This window comes from Leucopleurus acutus (assembly GCF_964270905.1).
Source record: "Leucopleurus acutus genome assembly, chromosome: 2".
Classification (NCBI taxonomy): Eukaryota; Metazoa; Chordata; class Mammalia; order Artiodactyla; family Delphinidae; genus Leucopleurus; species Leucopleurus acutus.
The window spans coordinates 77,322,455-77,340,550 of record NC_139143.1 but is presented as its reverse complement, the minus strand read 5'-3'; positions in this window follow the sequence as shown (position 1 = coordinate 77,340,550).

The window sequence follows — 18,096 nt, the reverse complement described above, 5'->3', positions numbered from 1 at the left end:
TGGTTAAGCATAGTTTGTGGGTTCCTAAAGGAGTGGCCCTAAGGCTCAGAAGGACCAATGGCAATGCTTTTGGCCAGGGTATTTGAAGGGTCTCTACAGATTTTTCCTGTTGGGTTTTGATGATGCCATTGGTACATTCGACTAGTCCTGGAGACTGGGGGTGATAACTGCGTTGAAAACGTTGTAGAACTGGCCATATGGCACAGACTTCCTGTCACACTTGACGAGTAAAGTGGGTTCCCCTAACGCTATGAAGTTTGGGGGCGGTTCCCTCGGGTAGGAATGATCTTTTCCAATAGGTTCTTAGCCACGGAGGAGTCAGTAGCCTGTCTACATGGAGAAGCTTCAGTCCAGAAAGAAAACATGCAAATCGTTGCCGAGACATATTTACGCCCGTGAGGTGGGGGAAGCTGTATGAAATCCATTTGCCAAGGCTCACGTGGTCCATCAGGCAACGTAAAGTGCCGAGAAGCAGTGAGGACAGATTTTTCTGGGTTGTATTTTAGGAATAAACATCATCCCTGGATCCAACATCTTCCTATGCAATGCTGCCTAATATTGGTCTGCTATCATCTGCTGAGAATTCATTACTTGGGAAAGCAACTTTAAAGTCTGCACACTGGTGTTAAAATTCACGACATGCAACACTTTCAACAGTGTGTCAACCTGCTCTCTCACTTTGTCATCACCAGTCTGTTCAGTCTTGTTCAAAGGGCACTAAGCATTTTTGATGCAATGGTTTTTTTCTCTTGACGTGTTGAAGTTTATCAGAGATCCCCACTATATGAATCATTTTAGTATTCTGAAGCAGGGCCTCTTTAATAGTAGCCCCAGTGGAAAGTCATTCCCAGCCTGGAGAAGGGTTGGGGAAAGCCCCTGTGATTCCTCGGAGTCCCACCATTGGGATGTGGAAGGACATTGGAAAGATTGGTTGGGTGACTGAAGACTCCTGGACCGTTTAGTTTATAGCAGCCTTTTTTACAGTGTCCTGACTTCTTACAGTAACAACAGGCCGGGGAGATTTTGCTTAAAGGCCTCCATCTGCTGAAGCTAGACATTAAGGATTTTAATGGTCTTTTTCTTAGTATAATCATCTAGGGTGCAGGCTACTTAGTTTGCCAAACTAAGTCTGCAGTGGACATGGTTTCCCATTCTATTCCGGCTCTCTTAACCAAGAGAGAAAAGTCCTGGTTTAGCCCATTCATGAACACAGATTTGAAGCCTACCCAATTGGATTGGACATCCAGAGGGAGACCAGAAATCTCAAAAACATTTGGAGTTGACTGTCATAGTTGTGCACAGGTTCACTGGGTTTCTGAGTGTAAGCCTGACTCTTATTCCAGTTCACAGGGTTTTGGGATTTCCAGGGGAAGTCATTTAGCAACTGCCCAGCCTGATCCTATAACAAGGCAGGGGGTAGGTCTCTCATTTGCAGTTCTAGAGATTTTCCAGGATTATCCCAAGTAGCTGTTTTCGTTCAATGCTGGGCTTGGCCTTTGCCAACAAGCGTGTGAACTAGCTGGTATAAATCTGTGGAACCTGACTGGTAGATCTGGGTAACTGTATTAAACGTCTCTGCAAAATCTATAAGGATCTTCAGTAGCTCTAGGAAAATCCTAGACCATGGCTTTTAGTTTGGCCTTAGTCTACAGGACATAGGAAATTGGGGGCTTAGCAATAGGATCCTCAGAGGGACTGATTTTAAAGGAGCAGGTTCTAAGAGGTTCGGATGAAGAGAAAATAGGGAGAGGTTTGGAGAAAAATGGAAATTCACTGGAAGGGTTGGAATGAGGATGTGGTGGGTACAAAGCAGGTGGAGTAAGTGCGGTAGGGGAAGAGGATGAAGAGTCTTCCAATGCGTTTTAATCTTCTTGTAATGGTTTATTCACCCCTGTCAATTTCGAAAGGTTTTTTTGTAAAGCCTCAAGATGTCAACTGAAATACGTATCCCATTCAATTGGTTGTATTTTAGACTTTTGGTCCTCAAGTTTGGTTCTGAGAGAAACAAATTTGGGGAGATTGAAGCTTCGCCATAATGGCCACTGAAGTTCTAAATTATCTTTGGTTAGGTCAGTCCATTTCATTAAAAATGCAAGTGAGGAGGGACCATAGTTTTTTTTTTTTTTTTGCGGTACACGGGCCTCTCACTGTTGTGGCCTCTCCCGTTGCGGAGCACAGGCTCCGGACGCGCAGGCTCAGCGGCCATGGCTCACGGGCCCAGCCGCTCCGCGGCATGTGGGATCTTCCCAGACCGGGGCACGAACCCACGTCCCCTGCATCGGCAGGCGGACTCTCAACCACTGCGCCACCAGGGAAGCCCGGGACCATAGTTTTTAAACACAGAATGGGCCAGGGTCCCAAAGGAAGGGCCACCCTGAGAGTGTTTGTGGGATCCCATAATGTTAACTTAGAAGTTCAGAAAAACAAACAAGTACTCACCAAAAGGACAATGCCTTCAGGAAAACAGATCCGGAATAAAGTCAGAGAGCTCAGCCAAAAAGAGGGAGCTCGAATCTGAGAGGAGGCTTGTGAACCGCTAAGAAGACATCTCACAGGAGCAGAGGGCATGCAGTACCAGGGGGCTTCATCTCCTTCAGATCCCTTAATGGTTGTCATGAAATGTCACCATTAAAGATGAAACAGTATTTACAATAACCAGGACATGGAAGCAACCTAAGTATCCATCGACAGATGAATGGATAGAGAAGGTGTGGCACATATATACAATGGAGTATTACTCAGCCATAAAAAGAAACGAAATTGAGCTATTTGTAGTGAGGTGGATGGACCTAGAGTCTGTCATACAGAGTGAAGTAAGTCAGAAAGAGAAAAACAAATACCGTATGCTAACACATATATATGGAATCTAAAAAAAAAAAAAAGGTTATGAAGAACCTAGGGGCAGGACAGGAATAAAGATGCAGACGTAGAAAATGGACTTGAGGACGCGGGAAGGGAGAAGGGTAAGCTGGGACAAAGTGAGAGAGTGGCATGGACATATAGACACTACCAAATGTAAAATAGATACCTAGTGGGAAGCAGCTGCATAGCACAGGGAGATCAGCTCAGTGCTCTGTGACCACCTAGAGGGGTGGGATAGGGAGGGTGAGAGAGAGATACAAGAGGGAGGAGATATGGGGATATATGTATACATATAGCTGATTCACTTTGTTATAAAGCAGAAACTAACACACCATTGCAAAGCAATTATACTCCAATAAAGATGTTAAAAAATAAAACAAAATAAAAATGAAACAAGGTCTTAAACTAACCAAAATAAGTTTATCCGTGAATAGCACAGGAATTGCAATTCGGGACAAGCAAACTATGGTGAACCACAGGCAAGTCCAAGGAGACAAAGGGAAGGTCAAGTTTTACTAGGTTTTAAGAAGAAATGGGAGGAGAAGAGGGCAGGCCGTGGCAGGGAATTTTCATTGGCTGCAAGTGGCAGGCAGCTTGTTGCTGGGTCAGAAGGAAGACTTCCTTCTTCCTGCTGGGATCTGTAAGCGGTGGTGAGCAATGAGTGCATGAGAGGCCTCCCTTCATGGCTTCCTGACTCCATTTTGATTTAGGTTTCCTTCGTTCAATTTCACAGATGCCTGTACAATAAGGCCTTTTTGGACATTACTTCCAGTCTTTACAGCATATTGTGCCAGATGGTGTCATTTAACAGATGAGAAACTTGAGGTTCAGAGGGGTTAAGCATTTTGCCCAAGGCCACACAGCTTTTAAGTGGCCAAGGTATGATGAGCTCAGGCCTATCTGTCCCCCAAACTCTAAATCTTCCCTCACCTCACTGTCTCTCTTCCCAAGCCTCTTCACCCTATAACCTTTTCATTGAATAAATACCGACTGGAAATAGATGACTAATGAGGACCTACTGTATAGCACAGGAAACGCTACTCAATACTCTGTAATGACCTATATGGGAAAAGAATCTTACAAAGAGTAGATATATGTATGTGTATAACTGACTCACTTTGCTGTGCAGCAGAAACTAACACAACATTTAAAATCAATTATACTCCAATAAAAATTTTTCCAAAAAATGGACGTGCTGTGGAAGCACACACGCACACACAAAAATACCGATTGGGCCACACCTCATGCAGGGCACTAGAGATGCAGTGGTAAACAGGCAGAAATGTTTCCTTCAGGGAACATACAGTCGTGCCAGAGGGTTGTACCATAAGCAAGTAATAACCAACCCCCAGAATGAGGGTCATGAGAGGGACTCTCAAGGAGCAGAGAACACCCTAGGGCTTGGGGCTGGGAGGGAGCCGAGGGCAGGCAGCTGTTGAGGGCTGGGCTGGCCTCTCCAGTGGGAATGAGGCCCTGGGAGACCAGCTCTTGCACGTGCCCCTCCCCAGGTTGTGAGTTCCAGAGGCTGCCAGCAGGGGGAGCCCATTGCCCAGGCCTGAGTAGCCCCTCAGATGCTTATGTAACTGGGAAAACTGGGGGAGGAGAGCAAACCCCAGGCAGAGGCGCGTCACACAGTAGCACACGCACGTACCTACAATAACACAGAGAAGCTTCATACAGAAAGACGTCACACCCCCAACAGAGCGATGCACAGACACACAGCACACCCACATGCTGCAGAGGAGGGATATATCATCGGGAGTGCAGAGGTCTCCTGTACCCTCCCGATCTGGTCCCTAAAAACTCCACCCAGGCTTACCCAGCACCGAGGCTGATGCCTGCGGTGGGGTGAGCAGAGAAAGGAGGAAGGCGGCCTTTCCATGAGTCTTGGGCCAGCCTCATCAGCCATAAGGGAGGGAGCCTGGGGTTGCAGAGATGGGAGTGAAGCGGGTGGTAGTGATCATGGGGGGCTGTTGTCACTATGCCATCACCAGCCAACTCGCCCTCCTTGTGCCACCAGGGGTGGGCATACATCAGACACCAGGCCTATGTTTCCCAGGCTTATTTAACTCACTTCCCCTAAGATGAAATATATACAAGGCACTGAGGTGTCCTGAGTCCTTAAACATAAGACCCACGCTGTGCCCTAAAGGAATGGATAACCTGGCTGAGATGTCACACTTTACGAGTCACAACCGTGGAGACATTTTTCTCAGAGAGGCACATTCACAGATGGGGCTGTTGACATATTCTCACGTGTGCCAGGTGTGTAACATGATCTCATTTAATCCTCCCAGCACCTCGTGAGATGAATGCTATTATCACCCCTGTGGGGAGACTGAGGCTTACGGGAGTTTAGGAACGTGTCCAAAGTTAATGGATTAGTTACTGTCCAAACTCAGATTTGAACCTCGGGTTGTCTGAGGAGCCGGTGCTTCTTCTGTTAAACGGCTTCTTAGAGGCAAACGTGGAGCAGCATGTGTGTGCAGACACACACCCCTCTATGGATACAGACAGTGCCTTGGGGACAGAGTGACAAACACATCCAAGAAGCGAGCACACATACCAACCAGACAGTAGACACACAGCAGAGCCACAAACACACGCGCAGTCCTCGGCTTTCTTTCTCTTAAATGTGTATAAATCCCAGTTTAGTGGGAGCTAAGGATCACACAAGAATGTCCTGTGATTTGTGTGTGTTTAGGAAAGCCTTGACCCATACTGCCCCGATGAGCCATATTTTCCCACCCTCCCAAAAGGGGAAATTCCCTCTGCTGACTTGCTGAGAAGCTCAAGTAAAGAGACAAGACAGAGATGGAGCAAAAAACCTACCTTTACCCTGACATCCAACTCATGCAGAGACACACTGAAACAGAGATGCAGACACAGGGACCTGGGCGCACCAAAAGAGAAACACACAGGCAGCGTGCACCCCCAGAACCACTCACACAACCACAAAGCTACCTCCCACACCCACACGCGTTCACACCAGACCCTCTCCCTCCCTCCTTCCTAGCCAGGCATCTGCACCCTCATGGGGGATCGTGTGTGTGTGTGTGTGTGTGTGTGTGTGTGTGTGTGTGTGTGTGTGTATCTACTCCCTGAACCCTCCTCTAGGCCTGGCTGAGCCCACACTCCTCCCCCAGTTCTCAAAGCCTATGCCAAGGGAGCGGCACATCTCTTCAGGAGCAGGGAAACCACGGACTTCCCTGGCGGTACAGTGTTGAAGACTCCGAGCTTCCACTGCAGGGGGTGCAGGTTTGGTCCCTGGTCAGGAAACTAAGATCCTGCATGCTACATGGCATGGCCAAAAAGAGGAGAAGATGAAGAAGAAGAAGAAAAAGAACAGAGAACCCACAACGCCGTTGCTGGCCTAGCCCTGACTCCGGAGGAAGCCCTGCCATTTCTAAAGCCAGGATTAGTGCCAGCGGCCGCCCACTTTGGAAGACTGTGGATGGATCCCTCTCCGCTGGAAGCCCCTCCCCCCCCACAAGTCCTTTGGTCCCCGGTCCCATAAGGCTGTGTGCCTGGGCTCCACCGCAGGTGCTCCTGCATCTCTCTCCTCCATTCCCAGCCAGCTGAGAGGGAGCTGCCGGTGCAGACCTATATGTCTGGAGAGTGGCAATGGGGCTGAGGCAGCTCCCATTGTGTGACGTCACTTCTTCCCCATCACAAGCAGCTGGGGTGGGGCAGTGGGCAGAAGATGGCAGCGGTATGGCTAGACAGAGGTCTGTGGGCTGCGTGTTGTAGATGAGACTCCGGGGGCAGGAGGTGGTAAGCGCCTGGTGACTGCCTCTGAGTCAGTGAGCGGGAGACAGGTTTAGAGAACAGGTCGTTCCAAGTTTGCCCACACCCAGCTCTGAGCAAGGTGAGGGGGCGGCACCGGCGATTGCTAATGCTTCCTGAACACCTGCTGTGCGCCAGGCACTGCTCTGTGCACCCTGCACACACACACTCCCTCCCTCGGCCCGGTCCTCACAACCACTACGAGGGCTGAGTCCTGTTGCCACCTGTTTTGCAGATGGGAGCAGGAGGCCTGGAGAGCGTATATCCCCTACCCAAGGCCGCCAGGCTAGCACATGGTAGCATCCGGATGCAGGTGCAAGCCGTTTGTCTCCTGAACTTAAGCTGCTAACATTCTTCTCCCTCCTGCTACCGTCACCCTCACACACTTGCTCATATACGCACATGTGCACGCACGCACACACACACACACACACGCACGCACTCCTGGTGTCTGTACAACCTCTTGAAATAACAGTCTTTTCCCACGAGTGTATCTCCAGCTCCTGGCACATAATGGGTGTTTAATAAATATTTGTTCGATGAATGAATGCAGTGCTGAGGCTCAGGAAAAGGGGAATCAATAAGAGGAGTGTGTGTGTGTGTGTGTGTGTGTGTGGTATGGAGGGTGGGGTGGGGGGAGAAATGGGCGAGAGGAATTTCACACACGTGCACACACGCACACATACACAGCCCTCTAGAGCTGCCGACGTCAAAGGCTCACTTCTCCCTCTGGGGTCCCAGCCCTTCCAAGCACCCTGGGTGGGGAAAAAGGACTGAAAGCGGGGTTCACAGGGCCCCCTGAGATGGACGGGGGCCTTAACTCTCCCCTCCAATCAGAACAGAGGACGGGGGATATGAGGCAAGCTCTGGAAAGAGGGTATGGGAGCATGCAGTCCCTGCTTGTCACCATTCCCTGCCCCGGTGCTGCGTGCTCTCCAAGCCCCCCTCCCCACAGCCCTGGCACCCCAATGTCCACACCTGGACTCTCCAGGAACCTGGCACCCCTTGGTTCTCCTGGCCAAAGAGTAGACAAATGCCCTTTTCCCTAGTCCAACTGAAACAAGGGTGGAATTTTTCCAAAGGCTCTCTGTTGGAAAAGAGAAGGGAAAACAAAGCCAGAAATAAAGACTACAAAAACAAAGAAACAGAGTGGATGGTGAGGGTGAAGGAGCTCACCCCGGGGACGTGGAGCGGGCCTGGGGTCCTGATGCTGACGTGCCCTCCCCTGCTCCACAGCACCTGTCCTCAGCCCTTTGATGGCGTTTTCCACTCTGCATTGTTGCCCCAAGCCTGCTTTATATTTGCCTCTCCATCCTGGCTGCGAGCTGCTCAAGGCCACCGTTGGCTCTTCTTTGCTCTGCCCCCATGCCTAGCGCAGTGCTTGGCAAGGAGGAGAAGCACCATAGATAAGTGCCAAGCAATTGAGGAAGCGCGGGAGCAAATGGGTGGCGGAGAGAGAGGGAAGCTGGGTCCTTTCTCTCGTGGCCAGATCGCCTCCACGGTGGGCACTGTTGCCCCCTCTGGAGTTTGTCTGACACTCCACAGACAAACAGACCATCCACAGCTGACAGAAAGCTTCTCCTCTTATTTCAGAGCCCTAACCTTCCATCCCTCAGCAGACAACCCAGCCTGGCTTCCTGGGCAGCCTGGGAAGGGCCGAGCTCTGTCCTCTGGGGAGGAAGTGTGCTGGAGACTGGACTCAGCTAAGGAAGAAACTGCGGTCCCAAGACCAGGACATGGAAAAGCAAGGGCAGAAAATATAGTAGCGAACATGCATCGAGCATTTGAGTTCTCAAAATAACCCCGTGAATTAGAGCTGATAAGGAAACTGAAGCTCAGAGAAGCTCAACTTTTGTCCAGTGAGTGGTAGATTAGGGTTTCTTATCCAGGCATTCTGACTCCACAGTAGTTCCTGACTACGTTGCCATGCAGCTTCTGCATAGGACAAACGGCAATCCCGAAGGGCCAGTGTCTGGGGGAATGACAAGGGTGCGGGCCCAGCCAGCTGGCAGGACAGGGTGATGGGAATCCAGGTGGGCAGGACTGCCTGCTCCAGAGGGCACTGAGGCACTGAGGCACTGAGCGCTGGTGCTGACGATGCCAGCTTCTGAACTAGATGTCCCTGGGGGCAGGTGACTAGACAGAGCAGACCTCCACGCTGGGGGATGAAGCCGGTTAGCTTTAGGAGTTCAGGCATATGAAGTAAAACTTCTGTGTTCTCATCTTAGTCAAAAACTCTGGGGGCTTCCCTGGTGGCGCAGTGGTTGAGAGTCTGCCTGCCGATGCAGGGGACATGGGTTCGTGCCCCGGTCCGGGAAGATCCCACATACCGCGGAGCGGCTGGGCCCCGTGAGCCATGGCCGCTGAGCCTGCGCGTCTGGAGCCTGTGCTCCGCAACGGGAGAGGCCACAACAGTGAGAGGCCCGCGTACCGCAAAAAAAAACCTTTGGGGCTGGACTTCTCTGGTGGCGCAGTGGTTAAGAATCCGCCTGCCAATGCAGGGGACACGGGTTCGAGCCCTGGTCCGTGAAGATCCCACATGCAGCGGAACAACTAAGCCCGTGCGCCACAACTACTGAGCCTGCGCTCTAGAACCCGCAAGCCGCAACTACTGAGCCCTTGTGCCACAACTACTGAAGCCCACGCGCCTAGAGCCCATGCTCCACGACAAGAGAAGCCACCGCAATGAGAAGACCGCGCACAGCAACGAAGAGTAGCCCCTGCTCACTGTAACTAGAGAAAGCCCGTGTGCAGCAACAAAGACCCAATGCAGCCAAAAATAAATAAATAAATAAATTTATTTAAAAAAAAAAAATCTTCGTGGCTGAGATTCAAGAATCAGACAACATAGGTCTGGCTGAACCTAGTTTTACTGGCTGTGTTGCCTCCATCCTGTTACTGACTTCCTCTAGCCTTGGTTTCACCATGTGGAATGTGAGAATTAGTACAGTGTTGACCTTATGTTTTTTGAGGACTACTGTGAAGATAAAATGAGAATATAGGTATCACGGTGCCTGGCTATGATCAAAGCTAGGGCACGTGGCGGAGGAGGACCTGTAGCAAATAGAGGCGGGGAGATTCTTCTAAGTGAGCCGTGTCTGTGCCCTGGTTCCCACCCCCTCTGCTCTCTGTTTCCCACTCTTTTTCCCTCCACTTCCTGTATTCCTCTTGGAAGAGGGTAATCTCCACGCCTGCTTCAGTTTCCATACACTCCTTATCCCTTCACAATTTTAGCTCCAAACTCCACCCTCTATGGAAATGGTTTTCTCAAAAGTCACATCAGTAACTTCTGAGTTCCCCCCAAAGTGAGCAGCTTTCATTTCCCCTTGGCCTCCTGTAGCATCTGAAGCTGTTAGTTCCTTGCCCCTTAAAACTTTTTCCTCTTTCGGTTTCCAGGCCTCCTACTTGGTCTAGTTCCCCCATCTCTCTGGCTTGTCTACTTCTCCGTCTTCTGGATCCTCCTTCTCTACACCGGGTGTTACCCAAGGTTCTGTCCAAGATAGTTGATGTTCCTGGTTCAGTGACCACCTCTGTGCAGGTGACTTCCACAGCCTGCCCTCTCTCCCAAGTTCCAGCGCCACCTGGAGACCCTGCCAGGAACACCTCAAACTGAATATGCCCCAGGGCAAATGTGCGTCTTCTCTCTCACACAACCTCCTTTCTTCCATACCCTTCTCTTAGTTCACTCTGCACCAGTATCCTCCCCCATCTCCAGCGCATTCCTCTCTCATCCTGACGTACAATCAATTGACAAATCCTGAAATTCTACCTCCCAAAGTCCCTTTCTCCTCATTGCCATGGCCACTCTCTTGCTCCAGACCCTTGTCACCTCTTGGCTAAATTTTTGCCATAACCTCCTACCTGTCTCTCCCTTCCAGCCCAACACCTCGGTCCATGTACACACACCCCTTGCAATCAGTGAACCTTCCGAGAGCATCTCTCCCCTGCTCAAAAATCTGAAGCGGCCCCATGTTGCTTATAACAATATTTTTCAAAGTTGCTTGGCGGTAAAAATACAGATTCCCACTCTCCACCCCTGCCCTTATGGATCGGAATTTCTAAGAGATGGGCTTGCTCTCCTGCATTTGCAATAAGCCCCTGAAGTGATTATTATCATCAGAGCCTTTTAGGAAATACTGGCGTTTAGAATGGCACTTAGTCTGGTGTTCAAGGCCCCCCCCATGAAACGGCTCCCACACCCATTCCCAGTATCAGCTCCCTTGTTTCTTTGCACACTGGGCGCTTCAGGCTTCTGTGCCTGTGCCTATTGTGTTTCCTCTACGCAGAATACGCTCTCTCTGGTTCTCTGAGCCAGAGGTGGATCCTACCTATCCAGCAAGACCCAACTAGAATGCCACCTCCTCCCTGCAGGCCTCCTAATTCTTCCAGCTGAGAACCATCTCTTCCTTCTCTGAGCTCCCATCACCCTCTAAACACAACAGTGTGCAGCCAGCAGCCAGCTGTACTGTTCCTTCCCTGTATCTTCTGGGGCATTCCTCTCTCTCGCCATTGCAGCCTGGAGGATTCTGCACGTGTGCTCCTGGGGATAGAGCAGCTCCTTCTCTGCATCCTTATAACCCAGAAGTTATATGTGCAGGTTCTAGAACCAAACTGCTTGGGTTTAGATCCCAGCTGCCTTACTTGGGTAAGCATCTTGGGATCTTCATGTCTCAGTTTCCCCATCTATCAAAGAGCTGTTATGAGAATTAAATGAAGTAACTCATGGGAAGTGCTCAAGTGTTTAGCATGGTGCCTCATTAACTGTTAGCTCTGATGAGCTAGAGCTCTTAGACATGATTGGTTCCAACTCTGCTTGCACATCGAATCATCTGGGAGCTTTTAAAAGTTACTGATGGCTGAGTCCCACCTCAGACCAGCAAAAACGTGATCCCTGGGGTGAGGCCCAGGCATGGGTTATTAGTATACAGCTAGAGGTGAGCTGTGTACTACCCAGTACACCCCCTCACTCTATTGATGGGAGGTAAAGGACATATTCAGGTTCACACGTCTAGTTCATGGTGGAGTGAGTCCTATCTGGCAAGCTTCTGCTCTCCCTCTGGTCCAGCACAGGGTGATGTCTAGTACTCCATGGCCCAGCCTTTGCTCCTGCATCTTCGGGATGGGAGAATCGCCCAGGTGCGAAGCAGAGCCCAGGCCCACACAATCTCACTTAGCATAAATGAAAGTAAAGAAGTGAGGGGAGCTAGAGGAACTGAGGCATCCCCGAGGGCTCAGAGCTGCCCTTGGGAAGACCAGATCAAGGGGTGGGGTAAAGGGATTTGGTGACTAAAAGGCCATGAGATTCTGACAACAGGACCATGAGGGTGGGAACCTTATTTGCCTTGATTGTAACAGTCTCTCCAGTACCTTGCACAGAACCTGGCACACAGTAAGTGCTCCAGAAATACTGGGAGAAAGTCTGAAGGATGCAGTGGACTGACTGTGAGCCCACATCATTGACTGAATTATCCGTGGGGGCACTCAGGTTCCCCAAGGGACAAGGCTGAGAACATCCAGACAGGAGCACAAGAGTGAAAGGATCCTGGACTTGCAGAGAAACCGAGGCACAGTGGAGGCCGAGCTCCACAAGGTCCCAAGGAGAGCTCGCTGTGCGGCGCGAGATTTCGGCCCTGTATGCCAGGTGTTTGCAGGGCATCCTGTCCCAGCCGGGTGTCTGGAACACCAAAGGGGACAGGCAGACAAGCAGAGCTGTATTCTGGGCCAAATGGAGGGGGCCTGGTTAGGGAAGAAGGAGGTAGAAAGGAGGAGGCTAAGGGGGAACCGGGCTGCCTCTTGATAGGGGGAGCAGGGAGGCGGGGAGCTCTGGGCCGGTGGCTGGGTCAGATCTCGGGCCAAAGCAAACCTGCCTCAGGGGGCTGGGGGCCGCTCCCTCCCAGCCCAGATGGAATCAAAGGCAAACAGGAACCCTAGAGGGCCCAGCTGTGACCCCTGCCCCCCACACTCAGCGGGGCCCATTAACCCCATCCTCCCCATTACCCCTAACAGAATTTTCCCAGCCTGAACAATCTCTGGAAACAGACTCATCTGTTGTTTGTGGATCAAATGCCAGCCAAGAAATGTCAAGTTTCTCCAACCTCACTCCTAGCCCTGCCCTTCTCCCAAAAGACAGCCAGACCCTTCCCCCTCTCACACAGGCTCTCTGTAAGAAACCAGGGTAGACTTTGCCCAAACCCTGAGCCCTTCCTTGCTTCTATGCCAAGAGTTGAAGGGATCAGACCCATTTCTGGGGGTCACACTAATAAACAAAATAGGAGTGCCTGCCCCCTTATATCTCCTTCTGAACCCTTGTCTCCAACAGGTGGTTGGTGATAGAACCACAGGTAAATTTTCCCGTTTACCTGAGCTGAGCCGTGGGCTGAGGAGGAAGTAGCCTGGAATTTGGGGATCATCAGAGCTGCAAAAGGACCTCAGAGATTTTCTAGCTCTACTCCTCGTCATTCAGGTGAAGAAGCAAAGGCAGAGTGGGGATGCCTCTTGCCCAAGGCCACATGAGTTCTCCCACTGAGACCAACCTCGCCGGCCTGTCTTGCAGACATGTGCCTTTTGCATTGGACCATGGTGTGGGCATGGTTAGCTCCATGCTTGTGTCCTAGACGCACAGTGGAAGTCCGGGGGAGGAAAAGGAAAGGACCTGGGTGTGGCCCAGGGGGAGCGTGTCAATCCTCCTCCTTGACCACGATGGCCCAGAGCTGCTCCGTGCCTGTCTTCCCACTGTGCAGCTCTGGGCCATCGTGGTCAAGGAGGAGGATTGACACGCTCCCCCTGGGCCACACCCAGGTCCTTTCCTTTTCCTCCCCCGGACTTCCACTGTGCGTCCAGGACACAAGCATGGAGCTAACCAAAGCCAGAGAGCGGTAAAAAGGGCCAAAAGAGGTGGGCATGGAGCAGAGGCAGAGAGCTGCAGGAAAATTCCTCAGGGTGCTCTTTTCTCTATTTTCTGAATTCTTTTCTTTTTTTGTTTAATTTCAAGAGTTTATTTGAGCAAAAATCCATTCCAATCCACCAAATTGGAAGTGGTTAGGAGTGTTATGCTAAAAGAAGCTAGGAGAAAGACTTACATAAAGAAGCTGTGGAAGAAGAGGAAGGAAATTATTTAATGACCGTAGTTTAAAGCCTAGAATTGGTTGTCCTTAGCATTTTGATTTCATGATCTTGAAGCATTTACATGTTTGGGTTTGGATTTTGGTTTGCTTACATAGGCTGCCACCTCAATCTAATGGTCTCCTTGTTTAGTTACTTTAATATGACAAACTTAATGAAAAAAGTAAATTCAATCAGGAAGCATAATTTTATATTGAATCAAAAGGAAGAGAGACACTTAGTTATTTTTGTTTCCTTGACACTTAGTTATTTTTGTTTCCTTGTTACAATCAGACATGTAACCCGGGACTTCCTTTTGTGCTTTGGATTCTATCCTCACTCGGAAGGACTTAATTCCTGAATTTATCTCTGTCTCTTCTGAATTATCAGTTTCTTCTTCTCTACCAGATAATTACCATTGACATACAAACATAAGCCTTCACACCAGCCACAGGAAACCAAAGTACAACAGAACACCAGCCTCCCATTTCTCTAGGCCCACACCCCTGAACTCTTTATAATGTGGTTTTAACAATAAAAAAGATAATAAGAATAATCTGGAGGAAAAATTAAAGATGACAGGTTTTCAGAACACATTTTGTGTAGATTGAAAAGGAAGACCAGAAAGAAAACAGGCGCAGATGTAAAGGGGGGAGAGCAAGTGGGAGAGAAAATCCAACGTGGTCCTTGCGGTCCAGTGGTGAAACTGAGGCAGCAGCAGGACCTGGACAGCCACTCTGCCCACCACAGGGTCACTGCAACCTGCGGGAAGTACAAGGAGAGAGGGCTGGAGAGGAAGAGGGAGGAAGAGGTACCTTTTCTGGGACACGTGTCATGGCCACTCCAGGCCTTCCCAGCCTCCCCATATCACCTCAAGACAGCCTCCTCATGGAAGGAGACACTTTTCCACTCACTCCCCCAGAAGGCCCTGGGGGCCTGGCAGTGGTGACAAGACCACAGGCCCTGAAGAAGAAGGGGAAAAGGGATTCAGAGGGAATGACAGGGGGGAGAAGCGAGGCTGCCCAGAGCGGGCTGGCAGCAGGAAAGGAGGAAGAACCGGAGCAGGACCGGGGAGCTGGGCCCCGATCGGGGACTGGGGCAGAGAAGTGGGGTGACGGGCAGGCAGAGGGCCAGAGGGGCGGCAGTGCTTCCTGCCCTCCCATTCTCCCTCCCTCGCTCTCTTTCATGATCTTGAAACAACCTTCAAGTCTGGGCTGGAGGCCCCAGGAGACCAGTCACTTAGGAAACAAAACTGTTTCTTGGAGACCTTGAAAGCCCATCTGCAGCTGAGCGGCGTCCCCACCCCCTCCCTGCGCACATACACATTCTCCCATGGCCTCTCACGTACACCCACCCGGCTCCCCACGTCCTCCCCACCGGCCGCACGTGCACACGCACGCACTCACGCACGCACGCACACACACACCGGGGTACTGACAGGCACTGGTACACAAAGAACTGATTTTTACTACACTGACCACACATCCCCCTCTGGAGTTACCTTGGTTCCTTCCCACGGTCTCTTCCCCACACACAGGACCCCACACAGTCACGCCCCCCTCAGTCAATGACGAGCACACAGGTGCATGCGCGTGCACACACGCACGCCAGAATATGCCCTCCTCTGCCTCTCTCTGACCGTCTCTCGGTCTCTCTCTGTCTCTCTCTGTCTCTCTCTCTCTCTCTCACACACACACACACACACACACACACACACACACACACACACACCCCTCCCTCCCAGATCCTCCATACCAACCAAACACCTGATTCACAACCGGCCACCCTGCCCTTTGTGGACCCCCTATCTGATCTATGACTTTCTCTCAAACCCACTCCCCAGCCCCGTCCCCCTGACCTTTCCACCCCCTACTTTTAAGTCTTTCTCACTCTCTGCTTTGCTCTTCTTACCCCAAGGGCTTTGATCCAAGCTGGCACTACCGGCTGTGTTCAAAGGAAGCAGGAGCCCGACCAGGCCCCCCAGATCAAAGGGCCAGGTGATGCCTACACTGGTTGATGTCCTGGAGTCTGAGGTCCACCGTGGAGGAGGAGGTAGACTCCCAGAGCCTCCACAATGTCCCGGGCAGGGAGGGTGGTCAAGGATGCACGACACGGGTGAGGAATGGGCCCCAGGTGTCCTGTCCACCCTTTCCTTTGTCCGAGCCCCAGATGTGCCTGCACCAGTGCCCTTGGAGCTGCACAGTAGCCCAAATGCAGGGCGAGGCGGGGACCGCCCACTAGGCTGTGTGGGCAGAGGAAGGGCACAGCCCCTTCCAGTGCTGGGCCTGGCTAGGGGGACCAGAGCCAGGGCCTTGGAAAGACTGGGCAGTAGTGGGAGGTGCCAGGGGGGTGGGGAGTGAAAACTAGGAGAGCCCGGTGCCAGAAGTCTACAGACCCTCAAGTTCCGGGGGCCATGTTCTACCTCACCTTGTGTCCTGCAGAGGGTAAGGCAGAAGATAAACCAGATACTTCAACTTAGGAACCGAGGAACAGGTGCTTCCTAAATCCCAAGTCATCCACCCCTACCCCAGGGCAAGGCTGCCCTCTGTGTGGAGCCCCCCACACGTGGGTCACTCTTCTTCAGGCAGTCTCTCCTGACGTCTAACCACCAGCCTTCTCGTTACATCTTCAGCTACTTCTCTCGCTCTCCCCTCTACACACCTGGGCTTGAACTGGGATCTGTTTTCTCCTCGTTGTTTCCTCCCACTACCTGTTCTCCCCAGGTCCAAATTCAAGGTCAGTCGAGGGGCCCATGTGGAGAAGGTGTCTACCCCATTCCACCCACCCTTCCTGCTGCAACCCAGGAGGAGAAGGAGGACAGATGCAGGGTGTGACCTACCGGATCCCTGTAATGGAAAATCCCAACTGCAGGCCCGCAGGGGGCCAGTTATTTGGGGAGTTCAGAGCCTTGTGCCCTGAGAGTGGACTTGCTGAGGAGAGGTTGATGATCCCTCTGTGGGGAGTTCCCTCTGGGGTCAGAGAGGGACCAGCCCAGCCAGCAGAAACCTCAGGCCTCTGGCCCAAGGGCCCCAAGCCCACCCTCCTCTCCTCCTAACTTCCTTTCAAGCTTCCCAGCCAGGGCTCAGACCTGCCCCCTATCGGCTGGCTTCCCTCCACCGGGAGAACCCTGTCTGCTGACTGCTCCCACGAGAAAGCAGGCACCGGATTTTTTCTTCACTCTCTGCCCCTTCTGTTTCCCTGCTTCCTCCCTTTGTCCCGATTCTTTGGCTCTTTCAACAAACAAGCAGCAACACCACCTCTAGACCAGAGGGTCCTTTCCTGGCCATCTCCTCTACCACTGTTTCCGGCTGGTGTCAGGTTCCAGACCCCCTTCCTGCCAGAGGTGAGGGCCCACCTTTCTCCCCAGGCACAGCCTCAGTTTCTCCCATGCTTCCCTGAAGAGCGGCCCCTTGTCTCCTACCCTCCATCCTGCTGGCTGCAGACTTGCCTTCCCTTCCCCGCCAGAAGAAGGAAGCTTGTAGCCCTCCTTTCTAGTTCACAGGTCTGGTACTTGGTATTGATCTCCATGTATCTCTTAGAATCTCTGAATTTGCCTCTTTTTGGGCTTCTCCCCACGCACCCACAAACCCCAGGCATAATTTCAGCCTAGAGCTCCTCAACTAAGGGAGTGGCGTGTCCTGCCTGTAAGAAAGGTGAACGAAACCCAGAGATATTATCTGGGAAGCCTGCTGGGCTGTCTCCTCTGTGCCCAGCCTGTCCCTCCGCCAGCCACCTCCCAGGCCCCAGGAGTCTTGATTCTCAAACTTTGGAAAGGCTACATCTGGAGGGCTTGGGAGACCCTCTCCCCTCCATCTCCAAGCAGACTACGCGCTGCTCCTTGAGCTGCCTTTGACTCTCACCGGGGCCCCCTTCATACACAAGGGCTGGCCTGGGTTCCAACACTACCTTTTCCTGGCTTCGGTATCCCCACCACCTCTACAGTTGGAAGGAACAGTCTCTGCTTCTTTCTCTGGGAGATTGGATGTAGACTCAGGAGACCCAGATTCTGACTCTGTTTTATCAGGTCAAATAGTTCAATCTCCCTGAGCCTCAGTTTCCCCATCAGGAAAACAAGAAGAAGGGTCAGATCTCATGGCATCTGGCCTCTGGGCTGCTGAGGGGACTGCTCCCCCTCGGCCTGTCCCTCAGGGGCATGTTCCCAGCCCGGCACAGCCTCTCCCTGCTCTCAGCAGTGGTGGCCCCAGGCCAGGGCTTGGAGGGTGAGGGGAGCCCAGGGGGGGCACTCAGCAGGGACAAACGGACCTTCCACAGGCCTGTTGCTTAAGGGGCGGGAGGGGAGGAGTCCTCAGAGATCCTGTTTCAACAAACGTTTCTTTCCCGAGAAGG